This window comes from Schistocerca piceifrons, chromosome 2 (assembly GCF_021461385.2).
Source record: "Schistocerca piceifrons isolate TAMUIC-IGC-003096 chromosome 2, iqSchPice1.1, whole genome shotgun sequence".
NCBI lineage: Eukaryota > Metazoa > Arthropoda > Insecta > Orthoptera > Acrididae > Schistocerca > Schistocerca piceifrons.
Genome location: NC_060139.1, coordinates 252,931,436 through 252,956,631, shown reverse-complemented (window position 1 = coordinate 252,956,631; position 25,196 = coordinate 252,931,436). Strand labels below are relative to the sequence as shown.

General features: G+C 43.7%; 1 protein-coding gene across 1 annotated transcript in view; it reads right to left on the bottom strand.

Annotated features, from left to right (window-relative positions):
* Window positions 1–24,922, bottom strand: part of LOC124776640 (vesicular glutamate transporter 2-like) — a 172,933-nt gene extending 148,011 nt beyond the window's left edge. Inside the window, exon 1 of the mRNA XM_047251730.1 lies at window positions 24,764–24,922. The gene's annotated coding sequence lies outside the window, so the exon portion shown is untranslated. The remainder of the gene's footprint in view (window positions 1–24,763) is intronic.
* Window positions 24,923–25,196: the final 274 nt, after the last annotated feature.

The window sequence follows — 25,196 nt, the reverse complement described above, 5'->3', positions numbered from 1 at the left end:
AAGGTAGAGCTGGCAGACGCTGCAAGTAAGATGGGGCTGGACGTTTTAGCTGTTAGTGACATTCGGGTAAGGTCTACCTGTCAGGAGTCAAAGCAGGAATAGCACAATGGGGTGTAGGGCTTTACATCAGGAAAGAAATGGAACCCAGCGTAGTTGCAGTAAGGTATGTAAACGAACGACTGATGTGGATAGATCTGACAGTGTCTAGCAAGAAAATTGGGAGTGTGTCAGTATATTCGCATTGTGAAGGGACAGATCAAGATAAGATGGATAGTTTTTATGAGGCACTCAGTGATGTAGTTGTTAGAGTAAAGGACAAGGACAGTGTTCTGCTCATGGGTGATTTTAACGCCAGGATTGGAAATCGAACAGAAGGGTATGAAAAGGTTGTGGGTAAATTTGGAGAGGTTATGGAGGCCAACAGGAACGGGAAACAACTCTTGGATTTCTGTGGCAGTATGGGCTTAGTAATCACAAACTCCTTTTTTAAACATAAGAACATTCACCGGTATACTTGGGAAGGCAGGGGAACCGGATCTGTCATTGACTATACAATAACAGATCAGGAATTCAGGAAGGCTGTGAGGGACACACGTGTATACAGGGGATTCTTTGATGACACTGATCATTATTTAATCTGCAGTGAAATTGGGATTGTGAAGCCGAAAGTGCAGGAGGTCAGGTCCATATGTAGGAGGATAAGAGTGGAGAAACTTCAGGATAAGGAAATCAGGCACAAGTACATAACAGCGATCTCAGAAAGGTACCAGTTAGTTGAAAGTAGTCAATTACAGTCATTGGAAAAGGAATGGACAAGGTACAGGGACGCAGTACTAGAAGTGGCTAAAGAATGTCTTGGAACAGTAGTGTGTAAAAGTAGGATGATGCAAACAGCTTGGTGGAATGACACAGTCAAGGCAGCCTGTAAAAGGAAAAAGAAGGCGTATCAAAAATGGCTACATACTAGAACTCAGGTAGACAGAGAGAGTTATGTTGAAGAAAGAAACAAAGCCAAACAGATAACTGCAGCATCCAAGAAGAAATCTTGGGAAGACTTTGGAAACAGTTTGGAGACTATGGGTCAAGCTGCTGGAAAACCATTCTGGAGTGTAATTAGCAGTCTTCGAAAAGGAGGTAAGAAGGAAATGACAAGTATTTTGGACAGCTCAGGAAAACTGCTGTTGAATCCTGTGGATGCCTTGGGCAGATGGAGGGAATATTTTTAAGAGTTGCTCAATGTAGGTGAAAATACGAACAGTAATGTTTCAGATTTCGAGGTAGAATGGGATAGGAATGATGATGGAAATAGGATCACATTTGAGGAAGTGGAAAAAATGGTCAATAGATTGCAGTGATATAAAGCAGCTGGGGTGGATGAAATTAAGTCGGAACTCGTCAAATACAGTGGAATGTCAGGTCTTAAATGGCTACACAGGATAATTGAATTGGCCTGGGAGTCAGGACAGGTTCCATCAGACTGGACAAAAGCAGTAATCACACCCATCTTTAAACATGGAAACAGGAAAGATTGTAACAACTACAGAGGTATCTCTTTAATCAGCGTTGTGGGTAAAATCTTCTCAGGTATTGATCAAAGGAAAGTGCGAATATTAGTTGAGGACCAATTGGATGAGAATCAGTGTGGGTTTAGGCCTCTTAGAGGCTGTCAGGACCAGATCTTTAGCTTACGGCAAATAATGGAGAAGTCTTATGAGTGGAACAGGGAATTGTATCTATGCTTTATAGATCTAGAAAAGGAATATGATCGGGTTCCTAGGAGGAAGTTATTGTCTGTTCTACAAGATTATGGAATAGGAGGCAAACTTTTGCAAGCAATTAAAGGTCTTTACATGGATAGTCAGGCAGCAGATAGAGTTGACGGTAAATTGAGTTCATGGTTCAGAGTAGTTTCAGGGGTAAGACAACGCTGCAATCTGTCTCCACTGTTGTTCATATTATTTATGGATCATATGTTGAAAACAATAGACTGGCTGGGTCAGATTAAGACATGTGAACACAAAATAAGCAGTCTTGCATATGCGGATGACTTAGTTGTGATGGCAGATTCGATTGAAAGTTTGCAAAGTAATATTTCAGAGCTAGATCAGAAATGTAAGGACTATGGTATGAAGATTAGCATCTCCAAAACGAAAGTAATGTCAGTGGGAAAGAAATATAAACGGATTGAGTGCCAAATAGGAGGAACAAAGTTAGAATAGGTGGACGGTTTCAAGTACTTAGGATGCATATTCTCACAGGATGGCAACATAGTGAAAGAACTGGAAGCGAGGTGTAGCAAAGCTAATGCAGTGAGCGCTCAGCTACGATCTACTCTCTTCTACAAGAAGGAAGTCAGTACCAAGACTAAGTTATCTGTGCACCGTTCAATCTTTCGACCAACTTTGTTGTATGGGAGCGAAAGCTGGGTGGATTCAGGTTACCTTATCAACAAGGTTGAGGTTACGGATATGAAAGTAGCTAGGATGATTGCAGGTACTAGTAGATGGGAACAATGGCAGGAGGGTGTCCACAATGAGGAAATCAAAGAAAAACTGGGAATGAACTCTATAGATGTAGCAGTCAGGGCGAACAGGCTTAGATGGTGGGGTCATGTTACACGCATGGGAGAAGCAACGTTACCCAAGAGACTAATGGGTTCAGCAGTAGAGGGTAGGAGGAGTTGGGGCAGACCAAGGAGAAGGTACCTGGATTCGGTTAAGAATGATTTTGAAGTAATAGGTTTAACATCAGAAGATGCGCCAATGTTAGCACTGAATAGGGGATCATGGAGGAATTTTATAAGGGGGGCTATGCTCCAGACTGAACGCTGAAAGGCATAATCAGTCTTAAATGATGATGATGATGATGATGATGATTCGTAACAACACAGACGATTGTAATGTGTGAAAGAGAACTGTTATACGAACAGTGAGAGCGAGTGCCATACCGATAATCAAAGAGTCCAACAGTGAGAGAGAGTGCGGCTGCTCGTCCCGGTGTATGCAGTCAACACCAAATATTGGTAGGCCCTTACTTTAATATGGCATGGACTTCATATTGACGTGCAAATCGTGAAAAGAAAGTGTAAAAATGTTTTGAATGTTACGAGCCTCGTGGAGTCCTGCAAACTGAAACGAAAATGGACAAGCGAGTGAGTGGTGATCGTTGTCTGCTGGAGTGTGTTGCAAAAATTAATGTATTCTAAGTTGTTTCATGTGCAACTTAAATGAGGTTTCACGCGCTTTGAAACAAACAGTTAAAGCAGTTTTCTACATTTGAAAGTTATTCGCCGGTCTGTGAATCCGAGAATATGATGCATGTTGTTAAACTGACGAACTGTAACTACACGACCTGAGGGCGAGATGAAGTGAATTCTGTTCGCTTGCAAAAACAGTGTACTTGACGTTAACCCTAGGAATACCAACACATTTTCCATAACTCGCATAATGAACGGGGAACGGAGAGTGTACTTGGGTACTTTACACCCACGCTTAAAAAAGAAAATAAATTCTTTAAATTTTTGTTATTTTAACAACATGCTTTTAAAGGCACTTTACACCCACGTTAAAAAAATTTAAAATGCAAATTTCGTTGACTTTTGTTAACTTTTATCCATATCATACTTTTTAAAGGAATACTGATATCTAAGTAAGGTCCTGAACCTGAAACTAATGACTGAGACATTCTTTGGCGAAATAGGCATCTACTACTAAGACTTCAATTTTTTGCTTAAGTTTAACTAAAAAATGAAAAATTAATTAAAAACAAATATTTTTTCAAAAATTTTAAAATATAAAGTAACTGACTAGATCACAATGTTTTCAAAAGGTGGGCATAAAGTATTCCTCACCTCTTTGGTATTGCGAGGATTAATAACTGCATCGTGTGTCTGAAATGTTATCATCATACATATTCGAAGTTCAGTCTGTATAGTACCAGTTGCTTCCGAGCAGCCTGTCCCCAGAGGAGAACGACTGAGGAATAACATTGCCACCATGCAGCAGATAAGAGGATGTAACGGTTGCAGTTATCACTGATGTATCTACCGTGTAAGCACATGCATGGGGTAAAACACATTCTGCTGTAGCTTTGATACATTGGTATCGTTGTTAGATAAATTCTACAGCTATGGCCTCCCAGATACCTTTCAACCGACTTGCCCTCTTTGTAAGAATATGTAAGTTCCTCAGTTTTACGAATTGTCTTATTGAGTAAAGCTATATCTTCTAGTGCAGGTTGAAAAATAGCCACTGAACTTTGGGAAAAGACTGCAGAGTCGAAGATGATAAAGACATGTTGTGGGGAAGGCTAACCAAAGACTGCGTTTTATTGGCAGGACACTCAGAAAATGTAACAGACCTACTAAGGAGACTGCCTACACTACGCTTGTCCGTCCTCTTTTAGAATACTGCTGCGTGATGTGGGATCCTTACCAGATAAGACTGACGGAGTTCACCGAAAAAGTTCAAAGAAAGGCAGCACATTTTGTATTATCGCGAAATATGGGAGAGAGTGTCACAGAATTGATACAGGATTTGGGCTGGAAATCATTAAAAGAAAGGCGTTTCTCGTTGCGACGGAATCTTCTCACGAAATTCAAATCGCCAACTTTCTCCTCCGAATGCGAAAATATTTTTTTGACACCGACCTACATAGGGAGGAACAATTACCACTATAAAATAAGGGAAATCAGAGCTCGTACGGAAAGATATAGGAGTTCATTCTTTCCGCGCGGTATACGAGATTGGAATAATAGAGAATTGTGAAGGTGGTTCGATGAACCGTCTGCCAGGCACTTAAATGTGATTTGCAGAGTGTAGATGTAGATGTAGAACATAGTGCAAACGAATATGAGATAAACAGCGAGTGAGCCCGAAAGTGATCACATTTCAGAGAGTGATCGTACTGAGCAAGAGGTGACAGTGGTATTCAGAGGATGTGGCTTACCATATCCAGCAAGCTGCGAAGAAAAAGATGGCGTTCTGTGGAACAAAATCACGACCACTAAGAAAAATTTGCCTTCGTTAATTAAATCTACTGTGTGGTCCATCACTGGAGTGGAAGAGCCAAGACAGAAGAAAGCTAGATTGTATTCTGGGAGATGTGAGATGTGTTCCCGGAAAAAGGAAAGGAAAATCAAAATTATATGCAAGAGTTGCTGAAGGTTAAAATGTAAGGAACATTCATTTTCCGTTTGCCAAGAATGAATCGACATTGACTTTTATCAGATATAAAAGACAAGCTTTTAGAATTCACTGTCTTTGAGAAATTATTCAGTTTAATTATCATTAAATGCATCTTCAAAATACACTTTCAGCAAGAAAAAAGCCCCTCGAGGTGTTATCGGAATGGAACAGAAATCTGTAAATCTGATGTACTCGTACATGTACAGACAAACAAATGATTACAATTCCAGGAAGATAGATAGATATTCCGTGATCACAGGCCCAGCAGACCACTCGGTGCTTCCACAAACTGCCTCCACTCCTTCCTGTTTTGTGCCCGGTTCCTCCAAGTGTCTTCAGTTCCCAGGGTTACTTGGTCCTTCGCCAGGTCGTCCATCCAGAGCTGTTTTGGTCGTCCAATGGGGCGTTTGGTATTTGGTTTCCCCGCTAGTGCCATCTTCACCTGTCTTCCATCTGGCATATGGGCTACATGGCCCACCAGTTGTATTCTTTTGCTCTTTATCTTCTGTAGGATAGTTGGTTGTCGCATCAGAAGGTAGATTTCCTCGTTTTTCCTCCTCCTTCATTCTCCGTTACCTAAAACTGGTCCACATATCTTCCTCATTCCTCTTCTTTCAAATATTAATAGTTTGTCCCTTTCTCGCTTGGTCATGCTCCATGTTTCTGAACTGTACATTACTGCTGGGCATATCACTGTGTTTCCAGAACGAGATTTTCACTCTGCAGTGGAGTGTGCGCTGATATGAAACTTCCTGGCAGATTAAAACTGTGTGCCCGACCGAGACTCGAACTCGGGACCTTTGCCTTGCGGGCAAGTGCTCTACTATCTGAGCTACCGAAGCACGACTCACGCCCGGTACTCACAGCTTTACTTCTCCTGCGAACCTTGCAGAACTAACACTCCTGAAAGAAAGGATATTGCGGAGACATGGCTTAGCCACAGCCTGGGGGATGTTTCCAGAATGAGATTTTCACTCTGCAGCGGAGTGTGCGCTGATATGAAAAGGTCCCGAGTTCGAGTCTCGGTCGGGCACACAGTTTTAATCTGCCAGGAAGTTTCATATCAGCGCACACTCAGCTGCAGAGTGAAAATCTCATTCTGGAAACATCCCCCAGGCTGTGGCTAAGCCATGTCTCCGCAATATCCTTTCTTTCAGGAGTGCTAGTTCTGCAAGGTTCGCAGGAGAGCTTCTGTAAAGTTTGGAAGGTAGGAGACGAGGTACTGGCAGAAGTAAAGCTGTGAGTACCGGGCGTGAGTCGTGCTTCGGTAGCTCAGTTGGTAGAGCACTTGCCCGCGAAAGGCAAAGGTCCCGAGTTCGAGTCTCGGTCGGGCACACAGTTTTAATCTGCCAGAATGTTTCATATCACTGTGTTGTAGATTTTCATCTTAGTGTTCACTGAGATTTCAGAAAGATAGGATAATTTATTCAACAGAAAGAGCATCACAAATTGAGCAACTCAGTAAAGCGTTAGTCCACCTCTGGCCATTATGCAAGCAGGTATTCGGGGTGACATTGACTGAAGAGTTGCTGGATGTCCTCCAGCGGGATATAGAGCCGAATTCTGACCAACTGGCGCGTGAGATCGTCAAAATCTCGAGCTGGCTCGAGGGCACTGCCCATAATGCGCCAAACGTTCTCAATCGGGGAGAGAGCCAGCGACGCTACTGGCCAAAGAATGGTTCGGCAAGCACTAAGACAAGCAGTAGGAACTCTCGCCTGCCGACAACAAAAGGGGTCCCGCTATGAAAAGAAATGGCACCCCTGGTTGTCGACCCGTATGGCGAGCGACAATCATGTTGCCACCCCACTGGTTTAGTTCCTGGACGTCTCCACACACGTCTTCGGCCAGGAATCTCATTGACTGAAGCGGAAGTGTCTTCGCTGTTGAGTCCCCCTGCGAACTCAGCTACGACAACCAGCGAAGACGTCTGGAGACGCCACAGACAGCAGCGGGATAAATAAATGTCGTGTGACTAGGGCCTCCCGTCGGGTAGACCGTTCGCCGGGTGTAAGTCTTTAGATGTGACGCCACTCTGGCGACCTGCTCGTCGATGGGGATGAAATGATAATGATTAGGACAACACAACACCCAGTCCCTGAGCGGAGAAAAATCTACGACCCAGCTGGGAAACGAACCCGGTCCCTTAAGCCGTCGGCACACGGGCCGTGCATCCGAGCGTTGAGCGTGCCGAGTTTCTGACGTCAGAGCGTGGAATACCACGTTCGGGAGTCTTTCCGAACGTTCAGAGCAATATCTAGCATGTCAGATATTCTGAGCGTTGACCAATGAGATGGCACAACGTCACCTACGTCACACACACGCCATCTCCCTTCAGTACAGAGTTGTGAGGCGCCATATTGGCATTCATTTCAAGCCTATATGTATATATGCCGTTTCTGAGCACCATAAAATTGAGAATCAATGAAAAACCCGTCATTAACTGTGTGATTCGTTCCAATAAAATAATGTGAAACATCATATTCGAGGCAAAAGAATTATTGTAACTTGTGTATTAAGAGAGTATGCTATTGGAAGGCAGCGACAGACAGAAGATCCACCCAAAACCCATTGTTCTTGGTACAATCTGTTATAATTAAATTTCAATCAGTAACAAATCTACGATTAAAGTTTTTAGAAAATGATAACGTGTTATGATTTACTATAAGCAGCGACGTATTGGTTTACCATAGTGAGTAGCGTCACTGACCCATGTGAAGATCGTAACTTACGGCGGTGGTTCGCGTCCTGGAACTTTCACAATTTTTTCCTAACATTTGCGCTTTTATTAGTTTCTGATACTTTCTTATTAGTTTAAGTATATACTATAATATTTGATGTTATGTAAATATAAGTTCACCTTCTTTCGAGGGGTGAGTTTGTTCGATTGGCTTAATCTACAGGACGGCTCGCGCTACTTGTATAAAGATATTTTGCTCCTTTTTCTTTTACGCTTCGTAATTCACATGTTGCAAAGATTCTGCCACTGGGTAGGAACAGTGATCAAATAAGACTGACCTTGGGGATTTACTAAAATGTGGGAATGATGAAATAATGTTTATCTTATGTGGAGAAATAATGCAAATTTGTATCGTACTGTTTGTAATGGAACTTCTGTTAGCCTGTGTCATTATTGATTGGACATGGTAGTTTCCTTTTCATGGACGATGGAGGAAATGTGCGTTTTAATAGAGCTAACGTGGGAATTTTACTCGCGCCCGTTTAGTAAACAGTGTGATTTACGAACTAGAAATATCCCACAACTGCCGTTGGAGTGCATTGTGATCGCGCACACCACGTTGGAACCCACGTACCGGATGTACAAGTCGCATCGTTCCTGAGCGTTCAGCAGCACTTTGAACTCAGCACGCTCAACGTTGACGTTCGACAGCACGGTCCGTGTGCCGACGGCTTTAGGATTGACATTCTGTCGTGCTGACCACTCAGCTATCGGGTGCGGACAGCAGCGGGATAGGAACGTGACAGCCGCACGCCATAGTGCCCAACAACCAAGAGTGATTCTACGCATCGTTATGTTGCCCTACATGGCAAGCCATCCAGGGCTTACATTTCAAGAAGATATGCCCGCCCGCACACGGCGGGAGTTTCTATCGATGGTCTTCGTGCTTGTCGAACACTTCCTTGCCCAACAGGGTTGCCGAATCTGTTCCCGATTCAGAACGTTTGGAGCATTATGGGCAGGGTCTTCAACCAGTTCGGGGTTTTAACGTTCTAACGCGCGAGTTGGACAGAATTTAGTACGATATCCCTCAGAAGGACATCCAGCAACTCTTAAAATGGTTCAAATGGCTCTGAGCACTATGGGACTTAACAAATGGTTCAAATGGCTCTGAGCACTATGGGACTTAACATCTGAGGTCATCAGTCCCCTAGAACTTAGAACTACTTAAACCTAACTAACCTAAGGACATCACACACATCCATGCCCGAAGCAGGATTCGAACCTGCGACCGTAGCAGCAGCGCGGTTTCGGACTGAAGTGCCTAGAACCGCTCGGTCACAACGGCCGGCCCAGCAACTCTATCAATAAATACCTGCTTGCATAGTGGCCAGAGGAGGACCAACGCGCTATTGACTTGCTCAATTTGTCAATCTCTTTCTCTTGAATAAATCATCAATTTTTTTCTGAAACTGTTATCATTTGTTTGTCTGTACATGTACATCTCGTCTACCGGTTTCCGTCCTATTCGGATAATTCCCTCGTGGTGCGTTGTCTTCTTTGTGTTGGAGTGTACTCTAATTATATGATTCAAATTTCCTGAATAGTTTCATAAAAATAAATTTCTTCTTGGGGTATAAAAATACCCCACGTGTATAGCAACGTCATAACAATACGCGCATGTCCATACGGACTACTCTGATTTCGCCGCCACTGTCTGTCTGTCTGCCTGTTGACAACCGGAAAGCAGTTTCAACCATTTTAAATGTAATCTTATTTACCAAACGTGTGTTTCTTTGCATAAACCTAGTTTCATGTTGTCAATGTTTGCTTTATTATTTCTCTACCACAAACTTACTGTATGCTAACTCCATCTTTTTTTTTCCTTTTTTTGTATATTCGGGGTTGTGCCACGACATGTCTGTGTGCAGTCATTTTGTTAGGTAATTTTACGTATTTAAATGTTTTTCTTGGTAAAACGCTTGTTCCGGGGTCCGAAAGATAAGAACAAAGCAGGTAATTTCTCATGCTCTATCCGAGACAGGAGCTTATGTTTACGTTCTGCAACTCCTCACATTACAGCCTTATCAAAGGAATTAGTGAGCTTACTTGCTTTTGTAGGTATCATTGAGCGATATCACGATTTGTTTGAATCTTTTATCAAGTATTCACGCGAGTTTTGCAACTTATTTACCTTCAGGTTTTACAAAATTCGAATGTTGTTACACCATCTACATGCTGTAACAAGCGCGGTACGCTCACACCGTCATCTTTACGGTAATGGCTCTGAGCACTATAGGACTTAACATCTGAGGTCATCAGTCCCCTATAACTTAGAACTACTTAAACCTAACTAACCTAAGGACATCACACACATCCATGCCTGAGGCAGGATTCGAACCTGCGACCGTAGCGGTCGCGCGGTTCCAGACTGTAGCGCCTAGAACCGCTCGGCGACTACGGCCTGAGCGTGGGGCTACAACAGAGGCATGTTGGCGACCTTTACACGGTTGGAAAACACTCCCTGGAATGCTGTTCATGAACGGCAGCACGGCAGGTCGAATCACCAGACTGACGTACATTTTTGCAATCAGGGTGCGTGGGATAGCCACGAGAGTGCTCCTGCTGTCATACGATATCGTACCCCAGACCATAACTCCAGGTGTGGGTCCAAGGTGTCTCGCACGCAGACATGTTAGTTATAGGCCCTCAACTGTCCTCCTCCTAACAAACACGTAGCCATCACTGGCACCGAGGCAGAACCAGCTTTCGTCAGAAAACACAACAGACACCCACCCTGCCCTCCAATGAGTTCTCGCTTGACAGCACGGAATTCGCAAATTGCAGTGATTTGGAGTCAGTGTAATGCACGCTACAGAGCGTCTACATCTACATCTACATATATACTCCGCTAGCCACCCATCGGTGTGTGGCGGAGGGCACAATTCGCGCCAAAGTCATATTCCCCCCCCCCCCCCCCCCCCCCCACTGTTCCACTCGCGGATCGCGCGAGGGAAAAACGACTGTCTGAACGCCTCAGTACGAGCTCTAATTTCCCTTATCTTTGAATGGTGATTATTGCGCGATTTGAAAGTTGGTGGTAACAATATATATTCTACATTCTCGGTGAAGAACGGATTTCAGAATTTAGTGAGCAGCCCCTTCCGTTTAGCGCGCCGTCTATCTGCAAGTGTGACCCACTTCAAACTTTCTATGAGATTTGTAACGCTCTCGCGATGGCTAAATGTACCAGTCACGAATCTTGCCGCTCTTCTTTCGACCTTCTCAATCTCTTGAATCAGACCCAACTGGTAGGAGTTCCATACAGACGAACATTACTCTAAGACTGGACGAACTGAAGTATTGCAAGCAATTTCCTTTGTTGAAGGACTGCATCGCTTCAGGATTCTACCAATAAACCGCAATCTAGAGTGTGCCTTATCCGTTACTTGTGTAATATGATCATTCCATTTGAGATCATTTCGAATAGTCACACCCAGATACTTGACGGATGTTACCGCTTCCAAAGACCAGGCATTTATTTTGTACTCGTACATTAATGGGGATTTTCGCCTTATACGCAGTAGGTTACACTTACTAATATTGAGAGATAACTGCCAGTCATTAAACCACGCATTTATTTTCTGCAAATTCTCATTGATCTGTTCACAACTTTCGTGTGATACTACTTTCCTGTAGACTACAGCATCGTCGGCAAACAGTCTAATGCCCTTGTCAGTACCATCAACCAGGTCGTTTATGTAAATCGTAAATAGGAGCGGACCTATTATGCTGCCCTGGGGCACACCTAAAGTTACGCTTGTTTCTGTTGAAGTTTCCCCGTTCAGGACGACATACTGCTCCTTGTCTGTTAGAAAACTTTCTATCCAACCGCATTTGTCATCGGATAGACCTTAAGCGCCCACTTTTTGGAGCAAGTGACAGTGCGGAACTGAGTCGAACGCCTTTCGAAAGTCGAGAAATATGGCATCAACCTGGGAGCCAGTATCTAGAGCCTGTTGCATATCATGCACAAAGAGGGCCAGCTGTGTCTCGCATGACCGCTGTTTCCTAAAACCGTGCTGGTTTCTGCAGAAGAGCTTCTCAGAGTCTAGAAAGGTCATTATGTCTGAACACAAAATATGTTCCATGATTCTGCAACAAATCGATGTCAGTGAAATTGGCCGGTAATTATGTGCGTCCGATTTTCTACCCTTTTTATAGATTGCTATGACCTGGGCCTTCTTCCAGTCCCGTGAAACTTTCCGCTGTTCCAATGATCTCTGATAGATAAGAATGGTGCTATATTTGTAGCATAGTCAACATATAATCTTACGGGGATATCGTCTGGGCCAGATACCTTCCTGGCGTCTAAGGATCTTAACTGTTTTACAATCCCAGATACACTAAACACTGTGTCAGCCATCCTTGCGTTTGTTCGATAATTGGCTTGGAGCTGTCGTTGAAGCAGCCGATTTGTAACTGCTGCTCAAATTGCTGCTACAGATGCAATACGATTCGGCAGAGCCGAACTCCAAACACGATGGTCCCCCCTCTCGGTAGTGCAACGTGGCCGTCCGGAGCCCGGTATTCTTGTGAGCGTACCTTTCCGTGACCACCGCTGCCAGCGATCAGGTAAACTGGCTACATCCCTGCCAAGTCCTTCTTCAATATCGCGGAAGGAACATCCAGCTTCGCGCAGCCCTATTACACGACCTTGTTCGAACTCAGTGAGGTGTTGATAGTGGCGTAACCATAAAGGCACCCTTGACTAACATCAACTCACTACGTCCAATCTCAAAGGTAACTCACCATCACGACCGTTACAGCGTGTATTTAAAGCAAACCTGATTTGCATCCTCATAGTGGCGCTACTAGCGCCACTCATATGCGACTGGTGCGAAATTTGAACAGACATCATCTTCTAGATGTAGAAACACGCTTACCAACTTTCGTTTATGTCACACAACTGCTGCTTGGTATTGCGATTTTTTTCCGTTAGTGTATTAACTGTAGTGAAGTTCTCAACGATACATTTTCCGATACGTTTTTATATGCACAAGAGAACCATTTTAGATGGAGAGTTGAAATTTAGAAATGTTTCATGATAGTGTTGAGAGAAAAGTAGATTTCACACACTAATCTACCTTCAACAACAGAAAAAAAATCACCAAGGGAAATTTTTAAAAAGTAGTAATTACTCTGTACCTAATGTGTAAGTAATCCTTGAATAAAAATTGGTGTACATTTCAAACAGACCTGTTGTTAATGAGTACATATAGTCTCAAACACCTAAATAAGAAAGTTAATGGAGAGGCTACAACCAAAAAAATATATACATACATTTTAAAAAATCTCGTTTACAAACTTTCACAAAAAATATTATAAAACAGTGTATATAAGAATTAGTCTATATCTATATAAACATATTCTGAAAAGTCATTTCTACTGTATTGTTCAATAATTTTTTCTCTGTACTAGCGGTGTTGCAACTGCGTACATTTTGCGAAAGTCACAGACAAGCCAGCCAGCCGCTGTGGCCGAGCGGTTCTAGGCGCTTCAGTCTCGAACCGCGCTGCAGATACCGTCGCAGGTTCGGATCCTGCCTCGGGCATGGATGTGTTTGATGTCCTTAGGTTAGTTAGGTTTAAGTAGTTCTAAGTCTAGGGGATTGATGACCTCAGATGTTAAGTCCCGTAGTGCTTAGAGCCATTTTTTCACAGACAGGCCAGAATAACGGCGAGGAGATCGTCAAACCTAAATATGGATGGCCGCACAGGGATATGAACTCCACTCCTCCAAACTACGAGTCCAAAACATCCTCGCTTGTACAGTTTTGCCTCTGCAAGCCCTATGTGCCTCGGCACCAAAAACACTCAGACGATCGTTATGTCTCATGCAAGAAGCAGAAACGTCCACATGCAAGTACGTGTCAGAATCTGATAGCGACGTGCTCGCGCCCTACCGAGACTGCAGTTCAGTGGAGACTGACAGTTTGGAACGCATGTTGAACAAATCGGTGCCACAAACGCCAGCTCATTGAGGGAAAGTCATTGGCCAGATCCCAATTAACAATTATAATGTCAGCGCCAGTAATCTGTACCTTGTGAATGATGTAATATAAAAATGGTTATGAAGTGTCAGCATAAAATTGTTACGGCTTTCGTGACCACTTATTGACAAACAGAGGCGCGACTGATGTTCTCTCTCGCCTTTCTGTCGCGGTGCCGAGATGAAAGGGCTACATCGAAATATTAGCATAAACTCAGTCAAATGGTAGGAACATCTGGAACTGTAATGTTGTTGTAGAGGTGGCCTTCAGGCCAGTGACGGGTTTGATGTAGCTCTCCATGCTACTCTGTCCAGTGCAAGCCTCTTCATCTCAGAATAAATACTGCTACTTACATCCCTCTGAATCTGTTTACTGTATTCCCTCTTGGTCTCCCTCTACGATATTTACCCTCCACGCTTCCTTCCAGCACTAAACTGGTGATCCCTTGATGCCTCAGTACGTGTCCTACCAATCGATCCTTTCTTCTAGTCAAATTGTGCCACAAATTCCTCTTCTCCCCAGTTCTTTTCAGTAATTCCTCATTAGTTACATGATCTAGCAATATAACCTTCAGCATTCTTCTGTACCACCACATTTCGAAAGCTTTTATTCTCTTCATATTTAAACTGGTTATCGTCCCTCTTTCACTTCCATACATGGCTACACTCCATAGAAATACTTTCATAAAAGACTTCCTGACACTTAAATCTACAACTGATGTTAACAAATTTCTTTTCTTAAAACGCTTTCCTTGCCATAGCCAGTTTACATTTTATATCCTCCCTCCTTCGACAGTCGACAGTTATTTTGCTTCCCAAATAGCATAACTCATTTACTACTTTAAGTGTCTCATTTCCTAATCTAGCTCCCTCAGCATCACCTAATTTAATTCGACTACAATCCATTATTCTAGTTTAGCTTTTGTTGATGTTCATCTTATATCCTCCTCTCAAGACACTGTCCATTCCAGGTCCTTTGCTGTCTCTGACAGAATTACAATGTCGTCGCAAAACCTCAAACTTTTCATTTCTTCTCCATGGATTTTAATCCCTACTCCAAATTTTCTTTTGTTTCCTTTACTGCTTGCTCAATATACAGGTTGAATAACAACGGATATAGTTGCATCATACATTTCTTCAATCTCTTCATCATCTGCAGAGCTAGTTGGCATATAAACTTGTACTACTCTGGTAGGCGTGGGCTCCGTGTATATCTTGGCTACAATAATGCGTTCACTATGCTGCTGGTAGTAGCTTATCCACGTTCCTATTTTTATATTCATTGATACACCTACTCCTACATTACCCTTATTTGATTTTGTATTCATAATCCTGTGTTCCCCCCATGAACCATGGACCTTGCCGTTGGTGGGGAGGCTTGCGTGCCTCAACGATACAGATAGCCGTACCGTAGGTGCAATCACAACGGAGGGGTATCTGTTGAGAGGCCAGACAAACGTGTGGTTCATGAAGAGGGGCAGCGTCCTTTTCAGTAGTTGCAGGGGCAACAGTCTGGATGATTGACTGATCTGGCCTTGTAACACTAACCAAAACGGACTTGCTGTGCTGGTACTGCGAACGGCTGAAAGCAAGGGGAAACTACGGCCATAATTTTTCCCGAGGGCATGCAGCTTTACTGTATGGATAAATGATGATGGCATCCTCTTGGGTAAAATATTCCAGAGGTAAAATAGTCCCCCATTCAGATCTCCGGCGGGGACTACTCAAGAGGACGTCGTTATCAGGAGAAAGAAAACTGGCGTTCTACGGATCGGAGCGTGGAATGTCAGATCCCTTAATCGGGCAGGTAGGTGAGAAAATTAAAAAAAGGGAAATGGATAGGTAAAAGTCAGATATAGTGGGAATTAATGAAGTTCGGTGGCGGGAGGAACAAGACTTCTGGTCAGGTGAATACAGGGTTATAAATACAAAATCAAATAGGGGTAATGCAGGAGTATGTTTAATAATGAATAAAAAAAATAGTAGTGCGGGTAAGCTACTACAAACAGCATAGTGAACGTATTATTGTGGCCAAGATAGACACGAAGCCCACGCCTACTACAGTAGTACAAGTTTATATGCCAACTAGCTCTGCAGATGACGAAGACATTGAAGAAATGTATGATGAGATAAAAGAAATTATTCAGGTAGGGAAGGGAGACGAAAATTTAATAGTCATGGGTGACTGGCATTCGAGAGTAGGAAAAGGGAGAGAAGGAAACATAGTAGGTGAATATGGATTGGGGCTAAGAAATGAAAGAGGAAGCCGCCTGGTAGAATTATGCACAGAGCATAACTTAATCATAGCTAACACTTGGTTCAAGAATCATAAAGGAAGGTTGTATACATGGAAGAATCCTGGAGATACTAAAAGGTATCAGATAGATTATATAATGGTAAGACAGAGATTTAGGAACCAGGTTTTAATTTGTAAGACATTTCCAGGGGCAAATGTGGACTCTGTCCACAATCTATTGGTTATGAACTGTATATTAAAACTGAAGAAATTGCAAAAAGGTGGGAATTTAGGGAGATGGGACCTGGATAAACTGACTAAACCAAAAGTCGTACCGAGTTTCAGGGAGAGCATAAGGGAACAATTGACAGGAATGGGGAAAACAAATACAGTAGAAGGAGAATGGGTAGATCTGAGGGATGAAGTAGTGAAGGCAGCAGTGGGTAAAAAGACGAGGGCTAGTAGAAATCCTTGGGTAACACAAGAACTATTGAATTTAATTGATGAAAGGAGAAAATATAAAAATGCAGTAAATAAAGCAGGCAAAAAGGAATACAAACGTCTCAAAAATGAGATCGACAGGAAGTGCAAAATGGCTAAGCAGGCATGGCTAGAGGACAAATGTAATGATGTAGAGGCTTATCTCACTAGGGGTAAGATAGACACTGCCTACAGGAAAGTTAAAGAGACCTTTGGAGAAAAGAGAACCACTTGTATGAATATCAAGAGCTCAGATGGAAACCCAGTTCTAAGCAAAGAACGGAAAGCAGTAAGGTGGAAGGAGTATATAGAGGGTCTATTCAAGGCCAATGTACTTGAGGACAATATTATGGAAATGGAAGAGGATGTAGATGAAGATGAAATGGGAGATATGATATTGCGTGAAGAGTTTGACAGAGCACTGAAAGACCTGAGTCGAAACAAGACCCCGGGAGTAGACAACATTCCATTAGAACTACTGACAGCCTTGGGAGAGCCAGTCCTGACAAAACTCTACCATCTGATGAGCAAGATATATGAGACAGGCGAAATACCCTCAGACTTCAAGAAGAATATAATAATTCCAATCCCAAAGAAAGCAGGTGTTGACAGATGTGAAAATTACCAAACTATCAGTTTAATAAGTCACATCTGCAAAATATTAACGTGAATTCTTTACAGCCGAATGGAAAAACTGGTAGAAGCCGACCTCGGGGAAGATCAGTTTGGATTCCGTAGAAATGTTGGAACACGTGAGGCAATACTGACCTTACGACTTATCTTAGAAGACAGATTAAGGAAAGGCAAACCTACATTTCTAGCATTTGTAGACTTAGAGAAAGCTTTTGACAATGTTGACTGGAATACTCTCTTTCAAATTCTAAAGGTGGCAGGGGTAAAATACAGGGAGCGAAAGGCTATTTACAATTTGTACAGAAACCAGATGGCAGTTATAAGAGTCGAGGGGCATGAAAGGGAAGCAGCGGTTGGGAAGAGAGTGAGACAGGGTTGTAGCCTCTCCCCGATGTTATTCAATTTGTACACTCCTGGAAATGGAAAAAAGAACACATTGACACCGGTGTGTCAGACCCACCATACTTGCTCCGGACACTGCGAGAGGGCTGTACAAGCAATGATCACACGCACGGCACCGCGGACACACCTGGAACCGCGGTGTTGGCCGTCGAATGGCGCTAGCTGCGCAGCATTTGTGCACCGCCGCCGTCAGTGTCAGCCAGTTTGCCGTGGCATACGGAGCTCCATCGCAGTCTTTAACACTGGTAGCATGCCGCAACAGCGTGGACGTGAACCGTATGTGCAGTTGACGGACTTTGAGCGAGGGCGTATAGTGGGCATGCGGGAGGCCGGGTGGACGTACCGCCGAATTGCTCAGCACGTGGGGTGTGAGGTCTCCACAGTACATCGATGTTGTCGCCAGTGGTCGGCGGAAGGTGCACGTGCCCGTCGACCTGGGACCGGACCGCAGCGACGCACGGATGCACGCCAAGACCGTAGGATCCTACGCAGTGCCGTAGGGGACCGCACCGCCACTTCCCAGCAAATTAGGGACACTGTTGCTCCTGGGGTATCGGCGAGGACCATTCGCAACCGTCTCCATGAAGCTGGGCTACGGTCCCGCACACCGTTAGGCCGTCTTCCGCTCACGCTCCAACATCGTGCAGCCCGCCTCCAGTGGTGTCGCGACAGGCGTGAATGGAGGGACGAATGGAGACGTGTCGTCTTCAGCGATGAGAGTCGCTTCTGCCTTGGTGCCAATGATGGTCGTATGCGTGTTTGGCGTCGTGCAGGTGAGCGCCACAGTCAGGACTGCATACGACCGAGGCACACAGGGCCAACACCCGGCATCATGGTGTGGGGAGCGATCTCCTACACTGGCCGTACACCACTGGTGATCGTCGAGGGGACACTGAATAGTGCACGGTACATCCAAACCGTCATCGAACCCATCGTTCTACCATTCCTAGACCGGCAAGGGAACTTGCTGTTCCAACAGGACAATGCGCGTCCGCATGTATCCCGTGCCACCCAACGTGCTCTAGAAGGTGTAAGTCAACTACCCTGGCCAGCAAGATCTCCGGATCTGTCCCCCATTGAGCATGTTTGGGACTGGATGAAGCGTCGTCTCACGCGGTCTGCACGTCCAGTACGAACGCTGGTCCAACTGAGGCGCCAGGTGGAAATGGCATGGCAAGCCGTTCCACAGGACTACATCCAGCATCTCTACGATCGTCTCCATGGGAGAATAGCAGCCTGCATTGCTGCGAAAGGTGGATATACACTGTACTAGTGCCGACATTGTGCATGCTCTGTTGCCTGTGTCTAAGTGCCTGTGGTTCTGTCAGTGTGATCATGTGATGTATCTGACCCCAGGAATGTGTCAATAAAGTTTCCCCTTCCTGGGACAATGAATTCACGGTGTTCTTATTTCAATTTCCAGGAGTGTATATTGAGCAAGCAGTAAAGGAAACAAAAGAAAAATTTGGAGTAGGTATTAAAATCCAGGGAGAAGAAATAAAAAACTTTGAGGTTCGCTGATGACATTGTAATTCTGTCAGAGACAGCAAAGGACTTGGAAGAGCAGTTGAGCGGAATGGACAGTGTCTTGAAAGGAGGATATAAGATGAACATCAACAAAAGCAAAACTAAGATAATGGAATGTAGTCGAATTACTTCGGGTGATGCTGAGGGAGTTAGATTGGGAAATGAGACACTTAAAGTAGTAAAGAAGTTTTGCTATTTGGGGAGCAAAATAACTGATGATGGTCGAAGTAGAGGGGATATTAAATGTAGACTGGCAATGGCAAGGAAAGCGTTTTTGAAGAAGAGAAATTTGTTAACATCGAGTATAGATTTGAGTGTCAGGAAGTCGTTTCTGAAAGTATTTGTATGGAGTGTAGCCATGTATGGAAGTTAAACATGGACGATAAATAGTTTGGACAAGAAGAGAATAGAAGCTTTCGAAATGTGGTGCTACAGAAGAATGTTGAAGATTAGGTGGGTAGATCACGTAACTAAGGAGGAGGTACTGAATAGAATTGGGGAGAAGAGAAGTTTGTGGCACAACTTGACTAGAAGAACGGTTCGGTTGGTAGGACATGTTCTGAGGCATCAAGGGATCACAAATTTAGCATTGGAGGGCAGCGTGGAGGGTAAAAATCGTAGGAGGAGACCAAGAGATGAATACACTAATCGTATGAAGGCGTGTATTTTACGTTATGCATGTAGCACGCTGTATGGATGTACATCCAAACCTGTTCTTGTGAAGAATTCCAGGATATCGAATAAGAAGAAGTTAACTACCTGAGTCCTGAGTTACACCGCCCATCTGACCTGTTTATATTTCATCAAGTCTAAATTACAAGAAGCTTATATCAATCTGACAGTCGAGGAAAAAAAAAACACATTGTCCCAGCTCATTCTGTGTAGGACAGTCAGACATGCTCCTTCTTTGGGCTATCAAATTGTGCCATCATCTCCTGATAAGGATGAAGAAACCATTGCGTGGCAGGCTTTTCCAGAATAATGGCGAGTTCGCGAAAGGGCTAGGTAAACATTCATTCACGAAATGTCACAAGCATGGAAACCCGAAATAATCCAGTTGGTATTTCTTATGACCTTTCCTAGGCATTTAAAAAATGCAAATAATGGAAGTTTGCTACAAAATCTTAGATTTTATATAATTAATGGCTTAGCAAATAATTGCTACACATATGTAGGACCAGCTCGGATATCAGTACACTGGATGTCGAGGTCTGGTTACAACAGCTGTGGGCCACCTTGCATCAGGAGAGGATACAGCGGCCTTACAACACTCTTCCCAACTGAATCAGTTCATGCAACGGGGCCAGGGGGGGGGGGGGGGGGGAGGGGAGCGGTGAAACGTCAACTAATAAATGTGTCCATACTGCCAGGTTCTTTGTAAATTTCACTCGGTTTTTAAATCACTGAAATAACATCACACACGATGTCAGCCTGCGAAGTTTCGTTCCCTCCACCGCTTCTGGGGTACTTCCCCGTTTTTGTCAGACATTGTACACATCGGTATAATAAAGAACGCAGAGCTATGCGAACAATAATTCAACTAATCAAGGCGTTCATTGCTACATAAAATTTGTGGCTGGTTGCGCCACATTCATAATCATTGTGTACACCATAATTCATGATCTTACATGCAGATTGAAGTGCCTCTTTAACATTAGATCTAAACGCCTTCTGCTTAACATCAACTGGTTCTGGTTTATGTTTCTCAAAGTAAGACCTACACGTGAAACCATAAAACACAATTTTTGCTTTACTTGTCATCATATTAAGATAATCACAGTGTGCCACAGACTGAATAGGAGCTGTACTAGTAGGATTAACTGCGACTGGTTTAAAGGGTTTTGTCGTTTGTCATTGTCATACTCTTGTTGTTTTTAAACCGAGGAAAAGAAAACCAGGATTTAACGCTCTGTCGACGATGTAGTAGTTAAAGACGGAGTAGAAGCTCCGATTGGAGTAGGATGGTGAATGAAATCGCCCGCGTCCATTTCAAAGGAAACATCCCAGCATTCGTCTTATGTGACTCGGGAAAACCACTGGAAACCTAAATCTGAATGGTTGGATAGGAATTTAACCCAATCACCTCACTCATTTTGACCGACGGGGAGCTACCAACGGTAACTCGCGAGATGATATTTTAAACTGCTTCCCTCTAAAATCGCAACACTGTGAAGTTGGTATTCTAAACTCTTCAAGGTGGTGTGACGTGTACTCGATATGGAAACGGTAAGCATACAAGCGCAACCGCACAATACAGACAGAAGTGCCGCCATCTACGTCCTGTATAAAAGTGTCGTAGAATCTAAGCTGTGCGTAACAATCGGGAGACGGGAGACGGGTCATGGAGGGTGATACGCACAAACGCAATATAGCAGACGTCACGCTATCAGACTAGCTGTTACGATTGAGATAAGCCTCAACGCGGATGGATGAATGTCTTTTGGACTTCAACGCACGACTTCCGTCTGCCTCGATACGTCACAACCTCTGTTGCGGTTGCCCGAAACTGGAGTTAGCTTGTCCCTTTCTATAAACGAAAATGACGGGCCCATAGCGGAGGTAACAGTTTCCTTCTGATGTAAAAAGTGGTAAGGCTGGTAATTCTAGTGGGATTATTCTCATAATAGCAATTTTGTTATTAATTAGTAGCGAACCAGGCAGTGCTTCGCTATTGCTACATATGTATCCTCCTCCTCCCCTTATCTCTGCCCATCCACCCCCTCCCCCCTCCTTGTATCTGAACGCCCGACGTTCAGTTCGAATTGCAACGTTTGGCCGTTCGTTTTCTCAACGTTCCAAATTGTTTCGTGCGTAAGCTCCAACTTTCCGAGTCAAACTCGACTGTATTCGTTGATCTGGAGGCATAATGGATCGCGCTTAAGAAATTCTTATTCGATTTTCCTCCAAATTCTGTCTACGCTCTTCGTTAGTCTCAATGAGTCGACGATCACATATCTGGCGGCGCGTATGCCGACCGATATTTATAATTCAATCTTTGCAATACACCAGAGATACGATCATCACCAATAAAACACTGAAATATCGCTTTCAATTGTATTCTGTTTCGCAAAACATCAATATTCAATGTGCAATTTGTTGTTGTTATGAAAACATGAGACAGCAGAATGTCAAACTGAACGTCACTTTTTTTGTTATGAAAACATGTAAAAACTGAACTGTCGAACCGACCGTCACATTGTTTTCATTGAGATTTTCATACATAAATACCATTCGAATTTCCGGCTTTTCCGGTGGATCGTACAAAAATGTTCTTTCACACAAGTTTTGTCCTGATAATTACGAACACAACAACAAAAAGCCTCCCTCACGTGATGATATTTCATACTAACGGCAATTGATTTTTATTTATACGTACTTAGTTTAGATTAGATTAGATTTAGATTAGATTTCATTAAATTTAAGTTACTGCTGTAACAATTATCATTTTGCTATCAGTTTCCTTTTCCTGGCATTTATTATTTTATGTCAATGTATATAACTTTCAAGCCCCAAGGAAGCTCATTTCCAGTACTGACCAGATTGATATCTACATCTATACGCTAAAAACCACTGTGAAGTGCATGTCACAGGGTACTTCCTACTGTACCAGTTATTAGAACATTTCCCGTTCCCATTCATATCTTATGAAGATATGACTGAATTTGTGCAACTGTTTCTAGACATTACTTCTTCACATATAAGAGCATCATCTGCGGAAGGTCTGACGTTACTGTCAGTATTGTCTGTATGGTGATTACTCATTCATACATAACATGGGACCGAGCGAGGTGTCGCAGTGGCTAGCACGTTCGTTCAATCCCATGTCCGGCCATCCTGATTTAGGTTTTCCGTGATTTCCCTAAATCGCTCCAGGCAAATGACGGGATGGTTCCTTTGAAAGGGCACGGCCGATTTCCTTCCCCATCCTTCCCTAATCCGATGAGACCGATGACCTCGCTGTCTGGTCTCCTCCCCCAAAGAGCCCAACCCATAACATGGGCGGCATAGGTCGCAACACACATTCCTGGGGCACACCTGAAGTTACTTCTACATCTGTCAATAATTTGCTGCATCCAATATAGTTTGCTACATCCTTCCTACCACGAAATTGTCAGTCCAGCCACGATTTTACTTGATACCCCATTTTCGATTATAAGCGCAGAATGAGTGAAACGCCTTTTGGAAGACAAGAACTTGACTGCCTTGTCCATGGGTTTCGTAATGCCATGTGAGGAAAGTGTGAACTGAGTTCCACGTGATCCGTGTTTTAGGATTCCTTATTGAGTGGCAGTGAGGTAATACTGTCCGAGATACTTCATTATGTTTGAGCTCGAATACTGTCCAAGATTCTACGGCAAATGGATGTCAACAATATTGGTCGGTGGTTTTGTGGATCACTGCTACTCTTCGTGTAAACAGGTATGACCTGTGCCTTCTTCCAGTCACTGGGCACGTGTTTCGTTCGTGGGATCTACGGCATATTAAGTTCAAAACAATGAGTTTTATCAAACAGACTTGCAGATTATGTTGCAGACCTTTTGCGACTATTTTAGTATGATTATATTCAACAAATGGATTAGTTTTGTTAGTTAAAACATGTCTGTGAGGTCCACTGAAGTTTGATAAATCAATTTTTCATGCACGATGGTGATGAACTTGCAAAGCAGCTATGTCTAAGGTACGTTAAAGTGTAATTCTAACTGTAAATTTCAATCAACAAGGATGAAAATATATTTAAAAACTACTACAACAAAATGAGGAGGCATCAGAGTCTTTGATTTAGAGGACTGTAGTCGTACATACTATCAGCCTGCTGTGGTTGAAAAAAAGGGAATGATTATGTGCCCGTTCTAACGAAAGACTCTGTCTTAGATACTTCTGATCTGAGTCATTAGGCCGCGACCTCTTGTATCACAAGTAGTACTTGTTCCACGTCTCTGTAATAACGGCATTAGGAGTAGTTATACAAGTAAGACGAGTTCATTTGACCTTGTAAACTAAGGTTTTGCTACAGCCTGCAGTACTTAGAGTTCTGCGTGTAAAAGTTATACAAATGTTACGGACGTTTAAAATTCGTCTCCAACTCTTTCGCCATTCCGTTCTTCAGAGAGCCTTTAGCTGAGATTTTTAACATACCATATTTTTCTCAAACATTTGTAACAGAACATGAAAGTCGTTGTAAAAAACATACAACTCTTAAAATATTCCAAATAGGCCAACCAGACTTCACTGATGTTTATAAAACACACGCGACCTTGTGAAAATATCCATTCGGTGAAGGCTAATCCGATAAAGAGTCTGCTAGCGTAGTTATGCAAGACGCATCCGAGCAGTTTCTTCTGATGGAAATATAACATGGAAATTTAATGAGGAACTTTGCCCCCTCGCATCTTCTGTATTTTTTTTTTTTAACATACGGTTGACATGCATTGATTTACCGCGAAACTACAACAATTTCATCAAAGACTCGTAACGCAGGCCTGGAAGGAAGAGTTTTGTAGTTTATACAGAGCACTCGGTGCACTGAGGTTTCACGAGAGTGGGTGGCCTCTGGCATTCGGCACTGACCTGCAGCGGGCGCGTTGCGGCGGCGTCAGGTGGAAAGTCGTCACCGGACGAGGTCTGGCGGCATGCGCGCTGCCTCCACGTAGCGGTCGGCGAGCTACTGTTTGGCTCGCGGTCGGAGTAGCCACTGCGCACCTCTGTCTGCGCACGCTGTTGGCTGGAGCCGCCGCTTTCCACGAATGGCCCGCCACCGACATGCACGTTCAGTCCTCAACTGCCGGCCGGGGTAGCCGAGCGGTTCTAGGCGCTACAGTCTGGAACCGCGCGACCGCTACTGCCGCAGGTTCGAATCCTTCCTAGGGCATGGATGTAGGTGATGTCCTTAGGTTAGTTAGGTATAAGTAGTTCTAAGTTCTAGGGGACTGATGACCTCAGAAGTTAAGTCCCATAGTGCTCAGAGCCATTTGAACCCATGTGTGTCTCGTTGTGTACCGTG